Genomic DNA, 21,470 nt, shown 5'->3' on the forward strand with positions numbered 1-21,470 from the left:
CCTCCTCCGTGATTGCTTTGAAGCAGCAATGTGGGAGGGGGGCAGTTTACACTCGTGTAAGCAGCTCCTCTCCCACTTTCCTCCTTCAAAGCAACCACGGAGGAGGGAAGGAAGGGGACCATGGATCCCCCGCTGCTGGAGGCTGCAGCGGATTCCCTCCTCCGTGATTGCTTTGAAGCAGCAATGTGGGAGGGGGGCAGTTTACACTCGTGTAAGCAGCTCCTCTCCCACTTTCCTCCTTCAAAGCAACCACGGAGGAGGGAAGGAAGGGGACCATGGATCCTGCGCTGCTCACGGCTGCAGCAGATTCCTTCCTCTCGGGCTCCCTTTGAAGCAGCAAAGTGGGAGGGGAGCAGCTTACACTCGTGTAAGCAGCTCCTCTCCCACTTTCCTCCTTCAAAGCAACTACGGAGGAGGGAAGGAAGGGGACCATGGATCCTGCGCTGCTCACGGCTGCAGCGGATTCCTCCTCCTTGATTGCTGGGAGTTTCTCTGGGCAGGAATTCCCTCAGCTTAAGTGGGGTGGGGGAAGTGTGGCAGGTAGGGGGGTACTGAGAGACACATGTCTCTCAGATGAAAATTGGGAGTGGGCATTGTGTGAAGTGGCTGTGGATCTCCTGCCGCAGAACTGTAGGACTGTATAGAGTTGGGAGGGCCACCCAAGGGTCATCTAGCCCAGCCCCCTCACAATGTGGGAATCACAGCTAAAGAACGCCAGGCAGATGGTCCCCCAACCGCTGCTTAAAAGCCTCCAGTGGTGGAGACCCCAAACACCTTCCGAGGTCATAGAATTGCAGGGTTGGAAGGGAACCCCAGGAGTCATCTAGTCCAGCCCCGGTGGACAGCGGGCGCAATCCATCCCGTTGCGCAAGACTAAAGATGCTGTGCAAGGCTAAAGAAGAAGCCAAGGCAATGAGCGGGATGGATCGCGCTTGCTGCCTTGTCTTCTTTAGCTGCACTGGAGAGGTTTAGCTCCTGGCTGGAGAGGTTGCGCGGCTATGGATCCCGCGCACTGTCTTGGCTTCTTTGCTCTTTGGGGCTGGGGGGGGGGAAACCCGGGCTTCCCCCGCAGCCCCGAGAAGCTCTGGGAGAAGTGGACAGGCTGCATGCAGCCTGTCCGTTGCTCTTTGGGGCTGGGGGGGGGGATAATATTTTTTTCCTTGATTTCCCCCTCTAAAAACTAGGTGCGTCCTGTGGTCCGGTGCGTCCAATAGAGCGAAAAATACGGTAAATGACTCCTGAGGAAAAACATGGTCAGTTTTCCCCCCTTTGGCTCACTGATTTATGCAATTTGCTCTGTATGTATTACCGGAGGAACTGAATTCACAAAAATGAGATATAATTCCATGAATGTGTGCTAACATTTGGGTCTTTCCTTCTAAAAAGTTAAAGACTGATGCCTGTTACAGTGGTACCTCGGGTTACATACGCTTCAGGTTACATAAGCTTCAGGTTACAGACTCCGCTAACCCAGAAATATTACCTCGGGTTAAGAATTTTGCTTCAGGAGGAGAACAGAAATCGCGCAACAGCAGCAGGAGGCTCCATTAACTAAAATGGTGCTTCAGGTTAAGAACAGTTTCAGGTTAAGAACGGACCTCCGGAACTAATTAAGTATGTCACGCAAATTTGTGAAGCGTTCCATATTTTTTTTAGGACGCGGGTGGCGCTGTGGGTAAATCCTCAGCACCTAGGGCTTGCCGATTGCATGGTCGGCGGTTCGAATCCCCGCGGCGGGGTGAGCTCCCGTCTGCGGTCCCAGCTCCTGCCCACCTAGCAGTTCAAAAGCACCCCTAAAGTGCAAGTAGATAAATAGGTACCGCTTTCTAGCGGGAAGGAAAACGGCATTTCCGTGTGCTGTGCTGGTGCCGGCTCGCCAGAGCAGCTTCGTCACGCTGGCCACGTGACCCGGAAGTGTCTCCAGACAGCACTGGCCCCCGGCTTCTTAAGTGAGATGGGCGCACAGCCCTAGAGTCGGACACGACTGGCCCGTACGGGCAGGGGTACCTTTACCTTTAACCAGAGGTACCACTGTATATTGCACATATCTCATAGTGTTGTTACAAAAGCCCGGCGTTTGTCCCTCTCTCCGCCAAGCAGGGACAAGAGTACATGGGGTCTCAGGTACCCAAACAGGGTCTGTGTCCCTTTGGAGGATAGAAGACATGGCAGAGACTGTTGTGCTTTGAGAAATAAGGTTTATTCGCCTATTTGCACCTTCAGTTTGCATGGAGAACATCCAGATCTTACAGCATGGCCCACAGCATTGCAGGTAAACTTCCCTCTCTCCCACAAGTATTGATTTCAGCCCTGCTTCCTCCTCCTTCTGCCCAGAAACCCTTGCTTCAAACCTCCCATTTCCTGTCCCCTCAAACACAAACCCCATCACCTTGGTAACATCTCACCCCTAGGCTAAAGGATTACATTCCTCAATGGCCCTTCAACACCTTTTTGTAATGCTAATAGGTCTGCTCTTCCTCCAGCCACACAGGCTGGTTTGCATAAGCCAGCCAGGAATTCCCTGAATTCCCTGTCCGACACAGTTCAGATCCTAACGTTTATTAATTTTACCCACATCTATAACACCATATTCACATCTTCTGTTGACGGGCAGAGAATAACAAGTAATGCACACTGAAATGACAGCATAATGAGTTTCTAACTTGTATGTAACTAACCTATGATACAGAAGCCTGCTTCAAGTACTCTCCAAACCCAACTCAATGTCAGGGCAGCTTCTCCAATCAACCAATTTATTCAAATGAAGGAATGACTCAAAAGCATTTAATCTGCAGAATTTATTCTGACTCTATAACATGTACTTTTGGTAGAATTTTATTTTTTTACAGAGTGTAGGTGTGTGGGAGGAATTGGGCTTCCTTTGCACTCCTTCTTGGCAGTAGGTGCCTTCAACACCTGCCTGGACACATAGCATTGGGCAGGTGAAATACTTCCTGGCTCTGTGAGAAAAGCTTTATTACTAACATTTTGCCTGTTGGGCAGCATTTTTATTTTTTTTTTGCCAGAAAAAGAAAGAAAGAAATGAAACCTGGCAACTTTAGAAGAGAATTAAGGTGGAGGTTTTCCAGAACCCCACAGAGACATTAAATTGTGACCATGTGGGGGAAAGCATGGAATCACAGAATCCAATTGTAGAGTTGGAAGGGACCATGAAGAATATTTTGCTCAGTGTGGGGCTCTTATATAAGGCATGAGTGGCTAATGGGCAAATGAAAAGCAACTGCTCAGCTCTGTTAGACATGAATAAGGATGCCAATGAAAGGATCCAGACTTTGGTGGGTCCAGTAAAATAAACCCTATTTTGACACACACCCCCATATCTGTCAAGCGCCCCTTATTTGGTGGGGCAGTCCCTTATCCCAGCGCCATTTCCCGCTGCTGTCCCTTATTGGTGATGTCCCTTAAATAAGCTACTGAAGGTAATGGGGCCCTTTCTATGTCCAGCTGTCCTTTGTCAACAACAAATTGTTGCTGTTTTTGTGTCTGTTGAATATATGCTATATGGTAATTTATGGACCTAATAGGTATCTAAAGCCATTTGCACGCAACAAAATATGTATTTTATCAAAGTAATTGTTGATCCCTTATTTTGGCTGCTGATCCCTTATTTTCGAGGCTGCTGGTCCCTTATTTTCAAATCTGTAAATTGACAGCTATGTCCCCCCCCCCGGACTTGTTTGGCACTCAGAATGGGTCTGGAAAGCACTTGGATAGTCCTAAGCATCTAGGACTTCCTGAACCAGTGGCTCTTCAACTCCCCCCCCCCCCAATCTCTTGAAACTTGCTGAGGGTTTTGGCAAATCATTGCATGACTTTTCTGCCTTTTTGCTTAAAGGGCCAGGGCATAAATAAACAAAAGTCCAAGAATTTGTCATGCAAATCCAGACTATCCATCTTCTGTACACATGCACTTCAATATAACCTTTTGTTGTAGCGACATGCATATATGTATGTGTGCCACACACACACAGAGGCGTTTCTGTTCTAAACCAGTGGCTGGCTTCACACCTTTTTATCAGATCCAAATTGAGTCACAGAGGCCCCAGGCATAACCAGAGCCTGTACCTGCAGGTTGAACACAGTCGGAAAAGTTTCCTCCTCCTCGTCGTCTTCTTTATTTTGTGTTCAAATCTTCACAGTGAAAACACTTTTCTTTAGAGGGCAAAGTGAATCCCTTTAAATTCTGCTTTGAGCAGGGCTCTCTCAGTGTGAAGGATGCAATGGTAAATTAAAGTTGTATGGTATTGATTTGATGGGAAGGCAACACCACATTGATTTTAGAGAGACTTCTCCCCTGCAGTAGCCTGGGCAGCTGAAGGAAGAGACAGCAGGAGAGAGCTGCAGCAATCAGTAATAGAGGACTCTGCATTTAGGTCAGTGACTTCGATCCTGATGAATTTTTGCTTGCTCTAGACATTCACCCAAAGCAGCAACAAATACAGGAGTCTTTCTTACACAACTGAACTGTGCGGTCAGCACCGAGAACATATAAGGATGGGTGCATGGTGTTGGTTGTTCTGCTTAAAAGTCTGCCTATAAGCAGAACTTGAGGTGACAGAACTTCTTCTGTGACATGTTTGAAGGAACATTGGAAAAAGAAATATGGCCACTCCAGTTATGGATTAGATGGAAGTTTGCAAAATTAGCAAAACGGGACCTTGGAAATACGAAAAATACTTTCTACAGGGTTCTGTCCACTACACTGTACGGCCTCTTGGACTAATGCTCAACAGCACTGAATCATGCAACAAACATAAAAAGAGCCTACTTGTTCAGGCCCAGTGGCCATCTTCTTTAGGACCCTGTTCTTCCAGTGGTCAACTAGATGCCTATGGGAATCAGCAGCATTCTCCCCTCCTGTGGTTTCCAGCAACTGGAATTCAGAACTAAGGTTAAAAAAAGAGAAAAAGGTAAAGGACCCCTGGATGGTTAAGTCCAGTCAAAAGCGACCATGGAGTGCATTGCTTATCTCGCTTTAGGCTGAGGGAGATGGCATTTGTCTTCAGACAGCTTTCTGGGTCATGTGGCCAGCATGACTAAACTGCTTCTGGTGCCACGGGACACCTTGACGGAAACCAGAGCACACAGAAACACCGTTTACCTTCCCACCACAGCATACCGATTTATCTACTTGCACTGGTGTGCTTTCGAACTGCTAGGTTGGCAGAAGCTGGGACAGAGCAATGGGAGCTCACCCTATTGCGTGGATTTGAACCACCAGTCTTCTGATTGGCAAGCCCAAGAGGCTCAGTGGTTTAGACCACAGTGTCACCCTCATCTCTAATTCAGAACTATACAGTTGTACCTCGGGTTGCAGATGCTTCAGGTTACAGATGCTTCAGGTTACAGACTCCGCTAACCCAGAAATATTACTTCAGGTTAAGAACTTTGCTTCAGGATGAGAACAGAAATTGTGCTCCAGCGGTGCAGCGGCAGGTTAAGAACAGTTTCAGGTTAAGAACGGACCTGCAGAATGAATTAAGTTCTTAACTCAAGGTACCACTGTAATGCCTTTGACAGTGGAATAGAGAGCACAAATAGAAGATCTGGTCATGTGCATGTTCACTGTAGTGGTCTGGTCCGTGTGATTTTTTAAAAAATATACTGCTTATTATAATAACAAATCACTAAACTTTATATAAAATGCATAGTGGTACAGCCAGTCATGTTGACTAAAGTCTCCTAAAAGCCATGTTACAGAAAACCCTTCATTTATATTCCTAAAAGAGGATGTTGTTGTTTAGTCGTGTTCGACTCTCCTTGACCCCATGAACCACAGCATGCCTTGGAAACTCTCACTTTCTTCTCAAAGCTTCTCCTTTTTTTATGTCCATGGAGTTTTCTTGGCAAAATACTGGAGTGGTTTGCCAGTTCCTTCTCCAGGAGGAGAGCCATTGTGGTGTAGTGGTTAAGAGCGGTAGACTCATAATATGGTGAACTGGGTTCGATTCCCCGCTCCTCCATATGCAGCTGCTGTGTGACCTTGGGCTAGTCACACTTCTCTGAAGTCTCTCAGCCTCACTCACCTCACCGAGTGTTTCTTGTGGGGGAGGAAGGGAAAGGAGAATGTTAGCCACTTTGAGACTCCTTAGGTAGCGATAAAGTGGGATATGAAATCCAAACTCCTCTTCTTCTTCAGGTAGATCACATTTAGTCTAAACTCTCGGCTATGATCTGTTCATCTTGGGTGGCCCTGCACGGCATAGCTCACAGCTTCTTGGAGTTATTCAAACCCCTTTGCCATGAAGGGGAAAAGAGGAAAGATCATTGCAAATTTCAGATACTCTTGTGCATCTTTCACAATCTCCCTCCTTTTGCTCTATACTGTAGTTGTAAGGCTTTTGTTTTTATAAAAAGAAAAACCTCCCTATTTCCTCCTTGTGCTTGGCTTAGCCATTGCTCCGTGCAGTGGCGTAGCGTGGGGGGTGCAGGGGGGGCCGGCCGCACCGGGTGCAACATCTGGGGGTTAGGGTTAGGGGGCGCAAATCCACGGGTTAGGGGGCGCAAATTACTTGCCTTGCCCCGGGTGCTGACAACCCACGCTACGCCACTGGCTCCGTGGCCAGCTGTATACCTCGAGTACTTGCTGTTGCAAACAGTTTGTCTGTTTCATTGACATAACGAAGAGACTGGTTTGATCACTTCAGGAGTTCTTTCTAGTGCTTACGGATACAAAGCCACAGGCTTGGAGAAGACCCAAAGATACAAGCCACCTCACCTCCAAATTTCATAACAAGGCTTAATGGGAATCCCAGTCATTGAAGCAACTCTCCACGAAGAGCATTCTTGATGGTGCAGCAGATATGGCAGCATGAGAAGAGGACAAATGGTAAATAACCATAGAATCGTAGTTGGAAGGGACCCAAGGGTCATCTAGTCCAACCCCCTGTAATGCAAGAATCTCCACTAAACCATCCATGACAGATGGCCATCCAATCTCTGGTTAAAAACCTTCAAGGAAGGAGAATCCACAGCCTCCTGAGCGAGACAGTTCCACCGTTGAACAGCTCTTACTGTCAGAAAGTTTTTCCATATGTTTAGTCGAAATCTCCTTTCTTGTAATTTGAAACCATTGGTTTGAGTCCTACCCTCCAGAGCAGGAGAATATATTTGAAGATGGCTATCATATCTCCTCTCAGTCTCCTCTTTTCCAGGCTAAACATACCCAGCTCCTACAACTGCTTCTCATAACGCTTGTTTTCAATATATAAAAGGAAAGGGAAAGGGACCCCTGTCGTGACCAACTCTGGGGTTGCGGTGCTCATCTCGCTTTCCTGGCCGAGGGAGCCAGTGTACAGCTTCCAGGTCATGTGGCCAGCATGACTAAGCTGCTTCTGATGAACCAGAGCAGCGCATGGAAATGCCGTTTACCTTCCCACCAGAACGGTACCTATTTATCTACTTGCACTTTGACGTGCTTTCGAACTGCTAGGTTGGCAGGAGCAGGGACCGAGCAATGGGAGCTCACCCCGTCGTGGGGATTTGAACCGCCAACCTTCTGATCGGCAAGTCCTAGGCTCTGTGGTTTAACCACAGCACCACCCGCGTCCCTTTTCAATATATAGTTCTGCAATTACTGCAAATTTGAAGTATGTGAAGTCTTGAAATGAAATGGTGCAATATAACTGAAAGGCAAAAGTTGTCTGCGGACAATATACAATAGATTTCCTCCTCCCCTCGGTCCCCAAATAGTTTTGCTATTTCCATACATTTCTTCATGTGCTTTGCCTTCTGTAATGATCAGACTGCATTTCTAAGCAGCTTTGCTTGAAAGCAGGATTTAAAGTGAAATAACAAGGCTTGGGTCTGGGGAATATGCTGACTGTGGATTATAAGACTCTTTAGGAAGAATTCAAATCACTTTCCTTTAGGAAAACTCTCAGAGTCTCTGAGCTTGACTCTTGTCTCTTTTATGTCTTATTTAATAAACAGCAAATGTAGGAAAAACCACTCCAGAATAAAATGAGTGCATGACAGTCAGGAGCAGTATGCTATACATATGTACTTATCACTAGTGATATGCAAAAGACTGAAGCGAGTTTCTGTTTCTACTTCTGCTTTTCCCGCCTCCAAGCTGTGGGTTGTGTCCAACAAAGTCATCCCATTAGCTCAAGGACATCTGCTTGTACAACAGGACTTCCTCTCCCTCTCCTCTCCCTGTGCATCCCAGCTACCCAGTCTGTTTGGGGGGTTCCCCCAGCCCTCAGGAGCAGCTGGGGGTGCAGGATGAAGAGTGGAAGTCCCATTGCATGGGCGGAAATGATAGTCCTCACTTTTTAGTTCATTCTCTTAAAAACAGTGTCCAACAAAGAATAAACACAAACATCCACACCAGACTTTCCAAGTGTCTATGGAGTTATCCTACCCCCAAGCCAAGGAGATAAGTAACTAGACAATCCCTTAGAAAACATCTGAGATAGCCCTGTATAGGGAAGTTTTTTTAAAAAAAAATTAATATTCTATTATATTTTTATATATGTTGGAAGCCACCCAGAGTGGCTGGGACAACCCAGTTAGATGGACGAGGTATTATTATTATTATTATTATTATTATTATTATTATTATTATTATTATTGAATAGGGTGTCTCTATTTTCATTGGATAAATATTGGAAGGTATGCCAGATGCAGATATATCTGGTTCCTAGAGGGAGATGGAGAGAAGCAGCGTTTCTTCCAGTCCAGTAGTTTCATTCTTACAGATGAGGGATGGAGAACCTGATGCTCTCCATTAATTTCAACTAGTGCTGCCAATGGTCAGGGATACTAGGAAGTTTGGTCCTCCAGGTGTAAATGAAGTTCCCATCCCTGGGTGGGCTCCCAGTAGCCCAAGGGCCACCTGCAGTCTTCGGCCTAATTTTATGTGGCATACATAATTCCAGGAGCCCTCTTCAAGTGATCATTTGCTACGAGCAGTCTGTCTGTACCTTGAAGTCCTAATGGAGAGCATAGGGCAGCAGAAAGTGTGGGGGAAAGGGCATAGCAGAGAGAAAGGAAAGGGGTGGCTCACTAGCGTTTTGCTCTGGCCCCACCTGCCTCTGGCTTCATCCTCAACCATAGTAGGCCGGCAGCCCCCGATAGATGAATCCCCGAGGAAATGTGACCCTAACCAAAAAATGGTTGTTTTCCCCACCATAGACAATGAGCTTCCTGTTGAGACTGCCTTTGCTCCCTCCTCCCCTCTCAGCTGCACAGAACTGTTGACAAAACAAATAAAAAAGCAAATGGCCTAATGGAATAGTTTTTGATGTGCAGCCCCATTATCTGCCTGACAAAAGAGAAACTTGTTGCCTTCACACTGCAGAGCTGGAGGGTCTTTAGTAATGGTGTTGGTTTGTTTATGACTCTGGTTGTTTTCTGACCGATCCATTCCCTAGACATTTAGTGGAGCCATCAAAGAGCGTCATTGGGCTCTTATCCTTCCGAAACAGTTGATGGATAAAGGAATATTGGAGTGGAATTAAGAAGCTCCCTCCTGGGAGCAAAACCCTATTCTATTTATAATTTGGGACAGGGGTGGAGGGAGAATAGAAGGAAGGGAGAAAATGCTTCACTTTCAATTCTGCAGAACTGCTGTTTTAATAAACTTCTGCAAAATGTCTGAAGCTAGAGCGGAATCTTCAAAGGCAGAATACATCATCATCATCATCATCATCATCATCATCATCCATTATCATCATCATCATTATTTCTCTCCATCCACCTTCCTCTTGATTTTGTTTTCTTTTGTGCACTGGCTCCAATTTTGGTTAGTTTCTTAATTTATTGTGCTCTCCTAAGGAAAGCATATAACGTAGTGTCCAATTTATTTGGAAGCTCGGGGTCTCGAGAGGGGACTTGGAGATGGCTCTTCAGATGGTTTATACGGGAGCCTATTCTCTGCAGCGATGCGGATGGGCTTTGTGTGTGATCTGCTCCTGTAGCTTTATTGTATGTGTACAGTACCCTGCAAACTGGGATTAATCACTGAAATACAAAGCAGATTCTCTATTTGCTTCTTGCAGCTAATACCATGTTGTTATCCTCTCAGTGTAACATCCCATTTGAACTCAAGTGCAATGCGAGTCTTGCTGGAATGTTTGATTTTCTCTCTCTCTTTCTCTTTCTCTCTTTCTTTCAGAATGGAGGGTGCATTGCAGCTGAAGAGAGGGTTAGCTGTGCTTTCCAGATATGTAGGAAGGTTTCAGTGTGTACTGTTTGCACAGTGGCCAACCAGATGCCCATGGGAAACCAGCAAGCACAATTCGAGCATAAAATCCTTCTCCCCTCCTGTGGTTCCAAGCAACTGGTATTCAGAAGCATCCTGCCTCCAACCATGGAAGCAGAGCACAGTGGCGTAGCTTGGGTTGCCAGTGTCCGGGGCAAGTGTTGTAACCCCTGGTGGACTGGGCAGCTGGGGTGGGGATGTGCACTGGTGAGGGGAGTGAAGCCCACACAGAGGGTGAATGGAGCCCACCTCCAACAGGCTCCTCACCTGCTGCCTCCATCAACCTGCTCACAAGACCAACCCACCTGCCGCTGCGCCATAGCCACCAGTGCTCAATGCCTGTTGTGGGGTTCCCTGGTTGCGCCTCTTTAAAAATGTGCACCTGGCACCACAGCCCCCCTGCCCTCCCCCCACTATGCCTCTAGCTATCAAGAGATTTATGTTCCATGAATTTGTCTAACCCTCTTTTTAAAGCCACCCAACATCTAAGCATGTTAAGAGTTAGGACTGCATTTAAAATAGGGATGAAGCATAAATTGGATTCAGTTTGCATGTTCATGTTGACCAACCTTATTTGCACTTCCCCAAATGATAAAAAGGTAAAGGTACCCCTGACCGTTAGGTCCAGTTGTGGACGACTCTGGGGTTGTATGCTCATCTTGCTCTATAGGCTGAGGGAGCCAGCATTTGTTCACAGACAGCTTCTGGGTCATGTGGCCAGCATGACTAAGCCGCTTCTGGTGAACCAGAGCAGTGCATGGAAACGTCGTTTACCTTCCCGCTGGAGCAGCACCTATTTATCTACTTGCACTTGATGTGCTTTCGAACTGCTAGGTTGGCAGGAGCTGGGACTGAGCAATGGGAGCTCACCACGTCACAGGGATTTGAACCGCCGACCTTCCGATCGGCAAGCCCTAGGCTCTGTGGTTTAGACCATAGCGCCACTCGCGTCCAAATGATACACAAACATAAACACAGCAACTATCCTTCGAACTTCACACTTTTCTGAATTTTTGTAATGTGGTTCTCCAGCGACAACAAATGTGTGTGTTAGGGAAAAGTCAGCATAAAAAAGCATATATCGGTGAAAACATGCATTATATTAGAGAAAATTGCTTGGGGGAAAATGTGTCTCTGTGTTAGGCAAATATTCCATACAAAAATGTGCATATCAGGAGAATTCTGCAATAAAATGCTGATGAATCTTTGTGAGGACATAAAAATATATATTCTAAATTAATGCAGGAGTGTGGCAAATGCAGCTGAAGCCTGGAAAAATGAGAACGAGAGAAAGCAGAACTGACAGATTTATCTATCCCTAGTTGTAAAATGGCCATTTTCCTCTCCCATATATATTTGAACATGGAGCCTCTCAGTGAAATTGCCAGTGGATTCAGAACTGACAAAAGAAGCTATTACTTCATACAGCACACAATTCATTTCTAGAACTCATGGGGGGCCCATTTAGCCTATTCCCCGGTGGTCAGCTGACGTTGGGTAAAGACGTTTTGATTTAGACAGGCCTTAACGGTCTGATTTACCGATCTGCTTTTCTGCCTGCTGGGTTTATATGCTGTTTTCCATTTTATAGGATTCTGCAGTGGCCTGCGCAGTGGTGGGGAGCTACCCTCCCGCGACATCAGTGTGGCTGCTTGTTTGCATGGGGATGGGGTTGTGCAGTGGCAAGGCAGGAGCTGTACGGATGCAGCAGCAGTGCTCCTGCTGGTTCAGCCATATGGACTCACAACTGCCCTGCCCACTGCAGCCCCGTCCAGGTAACCTGTATTGTGAGAGAAGCTCTTAGGCTCACCGCCACCACTGGCGCTGCTACTGACAGGATTGTTTCATGTTGTATGTTCTTGTTGCTGCTTCTTGTTTTTTTAATATAATTTTTATTATTTTCTTTAATAAAACATAACAAAGAACCACGTTGCAATAATCAATCAAATGCATTTGCTCCACCGAGCTAGTGACTTCCCTCCCTCCCTTCAACTGGTTTCCTGTTTCCTCATAAGTTATACACGCCTTTTTAATGTCAGTTTCTGCCCTTTAATACATATCAAATCCTTCTATTGTTTATGGTCAGATACTAATTATTACCCTATTTTGCAGGGTTTATGTCAATTCTGTTAGTGTCTTCAAATTTTTACAATGATCTATTAAATAGTCAATAAATTTACTCCAATATCTCTGAAATTTCTGATTGCCTTGGTTCTGAATCCTCACAGTCATTTTGGCCAGTTCTGCATATTCCATCATCTTCGTCTGCCACTCCTCAGTCATTGGTAATTCTTGTAATTTCCATCTTTGGGCTAACAAGATTCTTGCCGCTGTGGTAGCATACATAAACAGTCTCTGATCTACTTTAGCAATCTCTTCTCCCATCAACCCAAGCAAAAATGCTTCCGGATTTTTTGGGAAGGTATATTTTAACATTTTTAAAAACTCATTATAGACCATTTCCCAGAAAGTTTTCACCTTATCACAAGTCCACCACATATGGTAAAAATCTCCATCCTTTTCCTTACATTTCCAGCACAATTTGTTTTTCATCCTATACATTTTAGCCAATTTAACTGGGGTCAAATACCATCTATACATAATTTTCATTACATTTTCTTTGAAGACCGTACATGCTGTGAATTTTAGGTTTTTTGTTGCTTCTTAAGTCTAGCGTCATGAAAAACAGGTATAGCCACTGCTTTTCTTCTAGAAAAAAAGGTGTTGGTAATGCGTATCCTTGAGTACCCCCAGAAAAAATGCACTGGATATAGCTAATGCACCTCAAGGTTGCAGGGAAAAGCAACTCACTAACAATTGGGAAAGATGGAGGGCACAAGGAGAAGGGGACGACAGAGGATGAGATGGTTGGATAGTGTTCTCGAAGCTACAAACATGAGTCTGACTAAACTGCGGGAGGCAGTGGAAGACAGACGTGCCTGGCGTGCTCTGAACCAGGGGGTCACGAAGAGTCGGACACGACTAAACGGCTAAACAACAACAACAATTGCACTAGCACAGACCCTCCAAGTGTTCCTATTTTCCAGGTGCAGTCCCAGATTTGCAGAAGCCATTCCAGTTTCCACTTTTCCTTGGGACTGCCCTATTTTCATCAGAGAAATGTTGGAGAGGATGGAGTTATGTGAGCCCCTGAGCCAGGGAGATAAGCAACTATACAACCTTTTGAAGACATTTGAAGGCAGCCCTGTATGGGGAAGATTTTTTAAATGTTTAATTATGTTTTTGATATATGTTGGAATCTACCCAGAGTGGCTGGGGCAACCCATTTAGATGGGCAGGGTATAAATAATAACATTATTATTATTATTATGGAAGAGGATGTCTCATTTTCATCGGAGAAATGTTGGAGGGTATGCTAGGATAGGGTGGTTTAGGCTATGAAATTAGATTGGCATTTTCTGCTTCTCTGGTTAGCAATAGAATGACCAGGGGTCAGCAAACTTTTTCAGCAGGAGGCCGGTCCACTGTCCCTCAGACCTTGTGGAGGGCAGGACTATATTTTTTTTGGGGGGAATGAATGAATTCCTATGCCCCACAAATAACCCAGAGATGCATTTTAAATAAAAGCACACATTCTACTCATGTAAAAACACGCTGATTCCCAGACTGTCCGTGGGCCGGATTGAGAAGGCAATTGAGCCAGATTCGGCCCCCAGGCCTTAGTTTGCTTACCCATGATCTTGACCTTGGCTTGTTTAAAAAGTTGTGTTGAAGCATAAAACTGTTTGGAACTGACACAGATAGGATTTTAGAGGCCTCTTTGAAACAATAGGACCATACCCTTTTTAACATTTAAAGATGCACACAGAGACACAGAACCCCCACTACCTTGCAAGGCATCCCTCAGAGAGCTCTTAGTGATGAAAAACACTGTTTTGCAAAAGAACAGTGGTCCCTTTTGGAATGTAAAGAACTAAAAAGGGAGGGAGGGAGTCCTAGATGTCTGGGTTTATGCAGCCCCATTTGCAGAAATCACAACCCGTGTCGCTGAGTTATTTTTCTCTTTCCTCTCAAATTTAATTAACACCCATTGGCACACTGTAGTATTGCCACTGGCTGTGGCTGCTAGTTATATCTGCATGGTGAATGCTAAATTTGAATAATGTCTCTGGTACCAATCTTGTTTGCCACCCCCATCCAACCCCCTTGCTGACAAAACAAGCCTCACTCCCTTATTCCTTTTTTATTATGTTAATAGTATCTTCAACCGCATATTAATCTCCAGGTTCTAATTATATTTAGTTTAGTCTCGGGAAACAGGTCATGGCGCACACGTCCAAGAACAGACCTATGCCTATAGAAGAGAATGATTTCTTTGTGCAAACTATTTCCCCCTTGTGATTAAACTGACACCAAGTGCCATGAATAGAAATGCTAATAATTTTCCCCAGTGCCTTTGATGCCTGTAGGCAGATTTTTTTATAGGATCCCAGGTAACTTTCCAGCTTCTTTTAAAATATTAAAAAAGAAAATGGAAACACTCCTGCAACACCTATAAAAATGCACTTCTGATTTTATAGGAATTGCAGCAAATGTAGCCAGAACTTTCCCCATACCTCATTTGAAGAGTCAACGGCAGCAATACACACATTTACTTAGACCTAAGCCCTGTTTAACTCAATGGGACTTAACTATGAGTAGATATGTACAGAATTGCACTGTAAAGAATCCAGAAAACCATTGAAACTTGAATACCACTAAGTGCATCAAGAGACTATTGAGCAAGCTCTTTTTCAATTATAATATGCACTTTCTTGTAATGTTTTATATACAGCATCCTAACAACTAAACTAAACTAAACTAAAACCCTTGCAGATTAGGATCACAGGAATGTGTGGACACTGACACTCACAGAGTTCTCATTTTCTATCACCTACAATCTGCCATTACAAATCTTAATAATATATCCAAGCCACAGAAGAGAAGAGACTTAAATTTAATAAATGGCCCTGGCTCTAACTTCTGCTTTTGTTATTCTCTTCTGTCCTGCTATAGGCATATTAAGCCATAGGGACGCGGGTGGTGCTGTGGTCTAAACCACTGAGCCTCTTGAGCTTGCCAATCAGAAAGTTGATGGTTGGAATCCCCACAACAGGGTAAGCTCCTGTTGCTCTGTCCCAGCTCCTGATAACCTAGCATTTCGAAAGCACGCCAGTGCAAGTAGATAAATAGGTACCGCTGTGGCAGGAAGGTAAACGACGTTTCTGTGTGCTCTGGTTTCTGCCCCATTGCGCCAGAAGTGGTTTAGTCACATGACCCAGAATGCTGTCTGTGGACAAATGCCAGCTCCCTCGGCCTGAAAGCAAGATGAGCGCTGCAACCCCATAGTCACCTTTGACTGGACTTAACCATCCAGTGGTCCTTTACCTTTACCTTTACCTATATTAAGCCCCATTGTAACAAAAGATTCCCTGCCTGAAACTTTGGAGATGCCCTGTCAACAATACTGAGCAAGATGGACCGATGGTCGGACTCAGTATAAGGCAGTTTCCTATGTTGCTAAATATCCAAACTATATTGTTAAATAAAGGATGTTATACTGAGTATTTTGGGATCTGCCTTCTCCAGTGCTGAGATTGTCACATGGTCCCTGGAGTGGGATGTCCCCAGAAGTGCTGTAGGCCAGTTGGAAAAGAAAAGACCTCAACTGGGAAGTTCAAATGGAGCATAATAATTCCTCACTGAACCAAGCCTTTCCAACAATGTGGCAGAAAAACTAAGCCAACCTTTCGTTTGTTGTTTGTTGGCTAGTGGAAGAACATAAATGGCAGCTGCTCTTTCTCAATGAAGAAGGCAAAGAAACAATTCATCTATGCAATGGACTGCAGCTTTCTGACACTGAAAAAATGAGCTGCAAACTTGATTTGGAAACATTTGCAAAAAACCTGCCTTCCTAAGTGTTGTGACACCTTGGGATACTATCACATTCAGAATGAGATTGCAGGGAAAGAAAGAAATTCCTGTGGTTGACCTCCCACTGCTAAGCGGAAGCTACAATTATACCTGAGCCTATTCTTAATGAAATGCTGGACCGATCCATTTATTTTGCATAGAAGATGATTAACCTAAATGCATTTAATGGGGACCCCATTCTAACCAAGGGCACATGGGAACTACTAATGAAACATGAGGGCAAGGTTGTGCTTGCACGGTTCAGTATAGTGCCAGCCAGGGGCACTAATGCCTGCCTTATGGCTGAATGCACGTAGAGATCTCGACCTGGTGAAAAGTGTCAATGCCATGGTTCAGGAATGATAGAGGTGCATTTATTGGTGCTCTTAACCACTACACCACAATGGCTCTAGACAGCATCTATACATCTGTTACCTTGAGCCAATTACAACCTCTCAGCCTCACTTGCCTCCCAGGATTGCTGTAAAGAAAAAATTAACACCCATTGGCACACTGTAGTATTGCCACTGCTAGCTGCTAGCGGAGCTAGCTGCTCTGGCACTTGGAGCAGGGCACATGCTGTGCACCCGGGGCAGGACCAGCCGCCTGTTGTGATCATCCTGGGGTGGGGGTCATGGTGATGTCAACCCCCCCCCTCAGGGATGACACCCGGGGTAGGCTGCACCCACTGCACCCCCCTTCTCTGCCAGTGGGGAGAAGGAAAATGGTTACATTGAGAGCCAGTGTGGTGTAGTGGTTAAGAGCAGTGGACTCGTAATCTGGTGAACCGGGTTCGCTTCCCTGCTCCTCCACATGCAGCTGCTGGGTGACCTTGGGCTAGTCAGACTTCTCTGAAGTCTCTCAGCCTCACTCACCTCACAGAGTGTTTGTTGTGGGGGAGGAAGGGAAAGGAGATTGTTAGCCGCTTTGAGACTCCTTAGGGTAGTGATAAAGCGGGATATCCAATCCAAACTCTTCTACATTGGCAAAGCTCTTTTACTGGTGGCAACCCGTTTCATTCAAGAAGTTGATGCCAAATTCAGAACGGGGTGCATCATATGAGAAAACTTTAATGGAAATTGGACCCTGAACACCATGCTTGATACACTTCTGCTGGATCATGCTTCCGGCTATGTCATGTGGAGATGGGGTGTGTGTGCATGAGCTTCATTGGACAAGGGGGGTGGAATTGCTCAGTGGTAGCTTGCTCTCCGTTTGCCAGAGAAAGAGACTCTCTCATTTGACGACTCTAAATTAAGATTTGTCCTTTCAAGCTGCAAAGTGAATCAATCTCAAGCAGCGTAGTTACCAAGGTGAGACGCTTTGGTGCGAAACATGAGTGCTGTTTTATGTATGGAAATGGTAAGCCTTGAAAAATCAATTTCATGCCACAGCTTGATGATGTCCATTTTTACTTATCATGTTTGCACTTCAGGTGCTAGAAACAATCCCACATTGTAATAAATTCATGCTGTATAATCTGACAGCACTCAGATGCCTTTATTACCCAGCCGGGTACTTTGGTGAGAAAAGAAGCAATTTCTATTGACCGCTAGCTTTCTGTTGGTGGCATATTGGCAACTGCAAAGTACAGGGTGTGAGCGAGGCTTCTTGCCATCTATTCCCACTGCTGCATATTGGGATGGGGGGGGGGTTGGAGGAGAGCAGGACATACATAACTAGTGCCCAGCCATAAGTAGCAGAGCTTGGGAGCTGAATGGGGTGGGACTACTGCTTCCAAGACACACAATTATATGTAGAAACTAAAATGTGGCACTAGGATCAAGATGGAGAGTGGGAGACTCTGTATGTCCGGGACAGAAAAGAGGCAAGGCTTTAAAAAGGCTGCATTCACACAACAGTTTATTCAATTTCCCTGACATTTCCCTAACGGTTAACTTCTGCCTTATATTAGGGTTGCCATATTTAAAAAGTGAAAATCCAAAAGTTGTGGGCATGCCTGTCTATCTGTCAAAAAGCCCACAGCCCCTTAGTACAGCAAGTGTTGTAGTGTGAAAGGAATGTTGGAATATGGTGTTATAACCAGGAAAACTAACACAATGTTCCCCGTGTCTGAGTGCATCCGAGGAGAATCACAGAACCCATTTAGAACTGCATGTACAAAAGATGAACAGGTGAAATCATCGCCAATACACTGGACAATAGATATTGGTTGTAATATCAAAATGACAAGAGTGGGAGCAAGGGTGGAACGCTGATATGAAATTCACTGCACGTTATGAGATCAAAGAAAATGATATGAAAATAGATGGCATCTGACTCCCAGTAAATTAGCAAAAATGTGTAAGTCAGGATTGGTTGCTTGTTGGAAGTGTAAGGAAGAAGAAGAAGAAGAAGAAGAAGAAGAAGAAGAAGAAGAAGAAGAAGAAGAAGAAGAAGGGGAGGAGGAGGAGTGGGGAAACGAACCCGGTTCACCAGATTATGAGTCCACCACTCTTAACCACTACACCACACTGCCTCTCAGAGAAAGAGAGTGCCCTTTTTCATATGTGGTGACCTTCAAGATAGGAAAAGCATACTGGGAAATGATATATACTGAGTTGAAAAAAAAGCTGAAAATAACATTTGTAAAAAACACACTAACCCACAAGATTTTCTTTTAGAAATAAAAGGTTTAGGGGTACCCAAAGCACAAAGGAAACTATTTGTGCATTCTTCCATGGCTGCCTGCACATTGTACGCCCAAGTCTGCTGGCTTTCTGCAACTGGATTTGACAGATGTGAGTTGGAACATGTTGCATCTGAATTTGAATCATTTGCACACATATTCGCAGGACACTCCAGTATTTTTGTGATTTGTCATACATATGGATTTTCTCTTCTCCTTTTATTTGCCAAGCTCCTTTTAATAAAATATCCATCTCAACAATGCAATTAAAGTGGGGGTGGGGGTGGTGTATTTTGATATCATAGTAAAGAAAAACTATTTCATAAGTGTATTGTATATGTATAGAATGCTAACAACAAGAACATCCTTCCTGAAAATCTATTGGGGGGAGCATAAAATAAATAAAAAGAGTATGCACTCAGTTAAGTTTGGAAACCAAAGATATATTGGATCAGTTATCTACCTAGCTAAGCATGCTACAGCTTGCAACATCAAGTCTCAAGGATGATTCAGAAGAAGGTGTTACAATATTTATTGAATTGATTGTTTTATCATACCTCAACCTAGTCCTAGTATTTTTCATCTTATTTATAGCCCATGGTCAAAATAGCTGAGGATATAGAAGATATTGTAGGGAGCTCATGGGACTTGGCAGAATGAGATCATTAGGCAATAGGAAGCTAAATTACTTTCTCCAGAGACAGCTGCAAGATAATGCAAATGGGATGGAACAAATTAATTTAACAATATACATCGATGAGTTTTGAATCAGTTGTCCTGGGGTGGGTGGGGGTGAGGGAAGGGAAAGTCATGGTTACTGACAGCTCAATGAAGATGTCACCCTAATGCAGAATGCCAGTAAAAAATGAATTGCAGTGATCTGTTATGGTGGCCGTTCAAGTTAGATTTGTAGTCAGATTAATTTTTTTTACATCAAGAAGGAAAAGGGAAATTAAGAATTTTTGAACCATAGAAGGGATTTGGAACTCTATCTGTCTACCCTTCACAAATGATCTACGAAATACTTGTATTTTTGTGTGCTCTGCAGCACCTTACAGACATTCACATTTCTTACGGCATGAGCTGGAGTCCACTTCATTAAATGCATCTGATGAAATGCTTCAATCCATGAAAGCTTATGCCATAGTAAAATTGTTCATCTTCCGTGTGCTGCGAGATTCTTTGGTGACATTAATATTTGTATTTATAAAAAAACCATTTTCATCTTAAGATGATTGGGTTTCTTTGTACGAACCATGCCTGACAGACACAATTGGTAAGCGATCATATCATTTTAGCTAGTCATTGTGGTTGTATTCATTCACTAAGATGGGTCTCCGGAGTAAACGCCTTGATTTTGTCGGTATCGGAAGTCATGATCCAACTTGAATTGCATATAAACAAGATGTTAATGCTTCACCAGTTGTGTGCTAGCATGAGGATGCTCTTTAAAATGTAAACAGAATCAAATTACTCCTTTCTTTCTACAAGGGAGGGATGAGGAGTTTGGAGCCTCATCCCTAGTTGCTGTGAAACTTATTGAACCCACCTTCCTGCTTCTGAGATTTTATCAGCAATTGTCCATGTGTTTTCAAGCAATATAGATGCAATGGTACCTTGGGTTACAGATGCTTCAGGTTACAGACGCTTCAGGTTACAGACTCTGCTAACCCAGAAATAGTGTTTCAGGTTAAGAACTTTGCTTCAGGATGAGAACAGAAATCGTGTGGCAGCAGTGCGGCAGTAGCGGGAGGTCCCATTAGCTAAAGTGGTGCTTCAGGTTAAGAACAGTTTTAGGTTAAGAACGGACCTCCAGAATGAATTAAATTCTTAACCCGAGGTACCACAGTACTATCTGCCTCAATGACCAGAAACTAATCTTTTTAAAAATTAAATAAATGTTGAGGAAACTGAATTCTATTCCCAATACAACACCGAAGCTAGGCTCAGGGCGGCTAACAACAATAAAATAATACAACATTCTAAAATCATTTCATTATAAAATTAATTCAAATCAAATTGATGGCAACCATTGGGCTAGAGTTCTGTGAAGATTGTCAAAGGAGGGAGTAGAACAGCTCTAGCTCTGTCTTGCAGGCCCTGCGGAAAGATGTCAAGTCCCGCAGGGCCCTAGTCTCTTGTGACAGAGCGTTCCACCAGATCGGGGCCACGGCCAAAAAAGCCCTGGCTCTAGTTGAGGCCAGCCTAACCTCTCTGTGGCCTGGGACCTTCAAGATGTTTTTGTTTGAAGACCGTAAGTTCCTCTGTGGGACATACCAGGACATACCCTAAACAAACATCATAGGGGGAAGGGCTTCTGTGGGAGAATCTTGGTAATTTAATAGCTATAAATAAGAACAACAACAACCACCACCAACAATCTCAAATCAGTACATTTCTCCAAAGCAACATATCGAGCAGAAATAGCAAGGATTTTGTAAGCATTATGCATTTGTGTAGCTCCACCTCCTTTTGAGTGGGAGGGAGCGCTTGACGGATGTGAAATGACAATTCACCCACCCAACAAATGGAGGAAATCACTCGTGATGTTTCATTATTTATACCGAGTCCTTGCACTTTCGCCACCTATGGAAACATTCTTGTTCATTGCAAGATTTCCAGTTTATTACAGCCATAAAACATTGCACACATGTTTTCTTCCCCAAATCCCTAAACAGACATCGTAGGGGGAAGGGCTTC

Source organism: Podarcis bocagei, assembly GCF_964188305.1.
Source record: "Podarcis bocagei genome assembly, chromosome: 17".
In the NCBI taxonomy this organism is placed as follows: domain Eukaryota; kingdom Metazoa; phylum Chordata; class Lepidosauria; order Squamata; family Lacertidae; genus Podarcis; species Podarcis bocagei.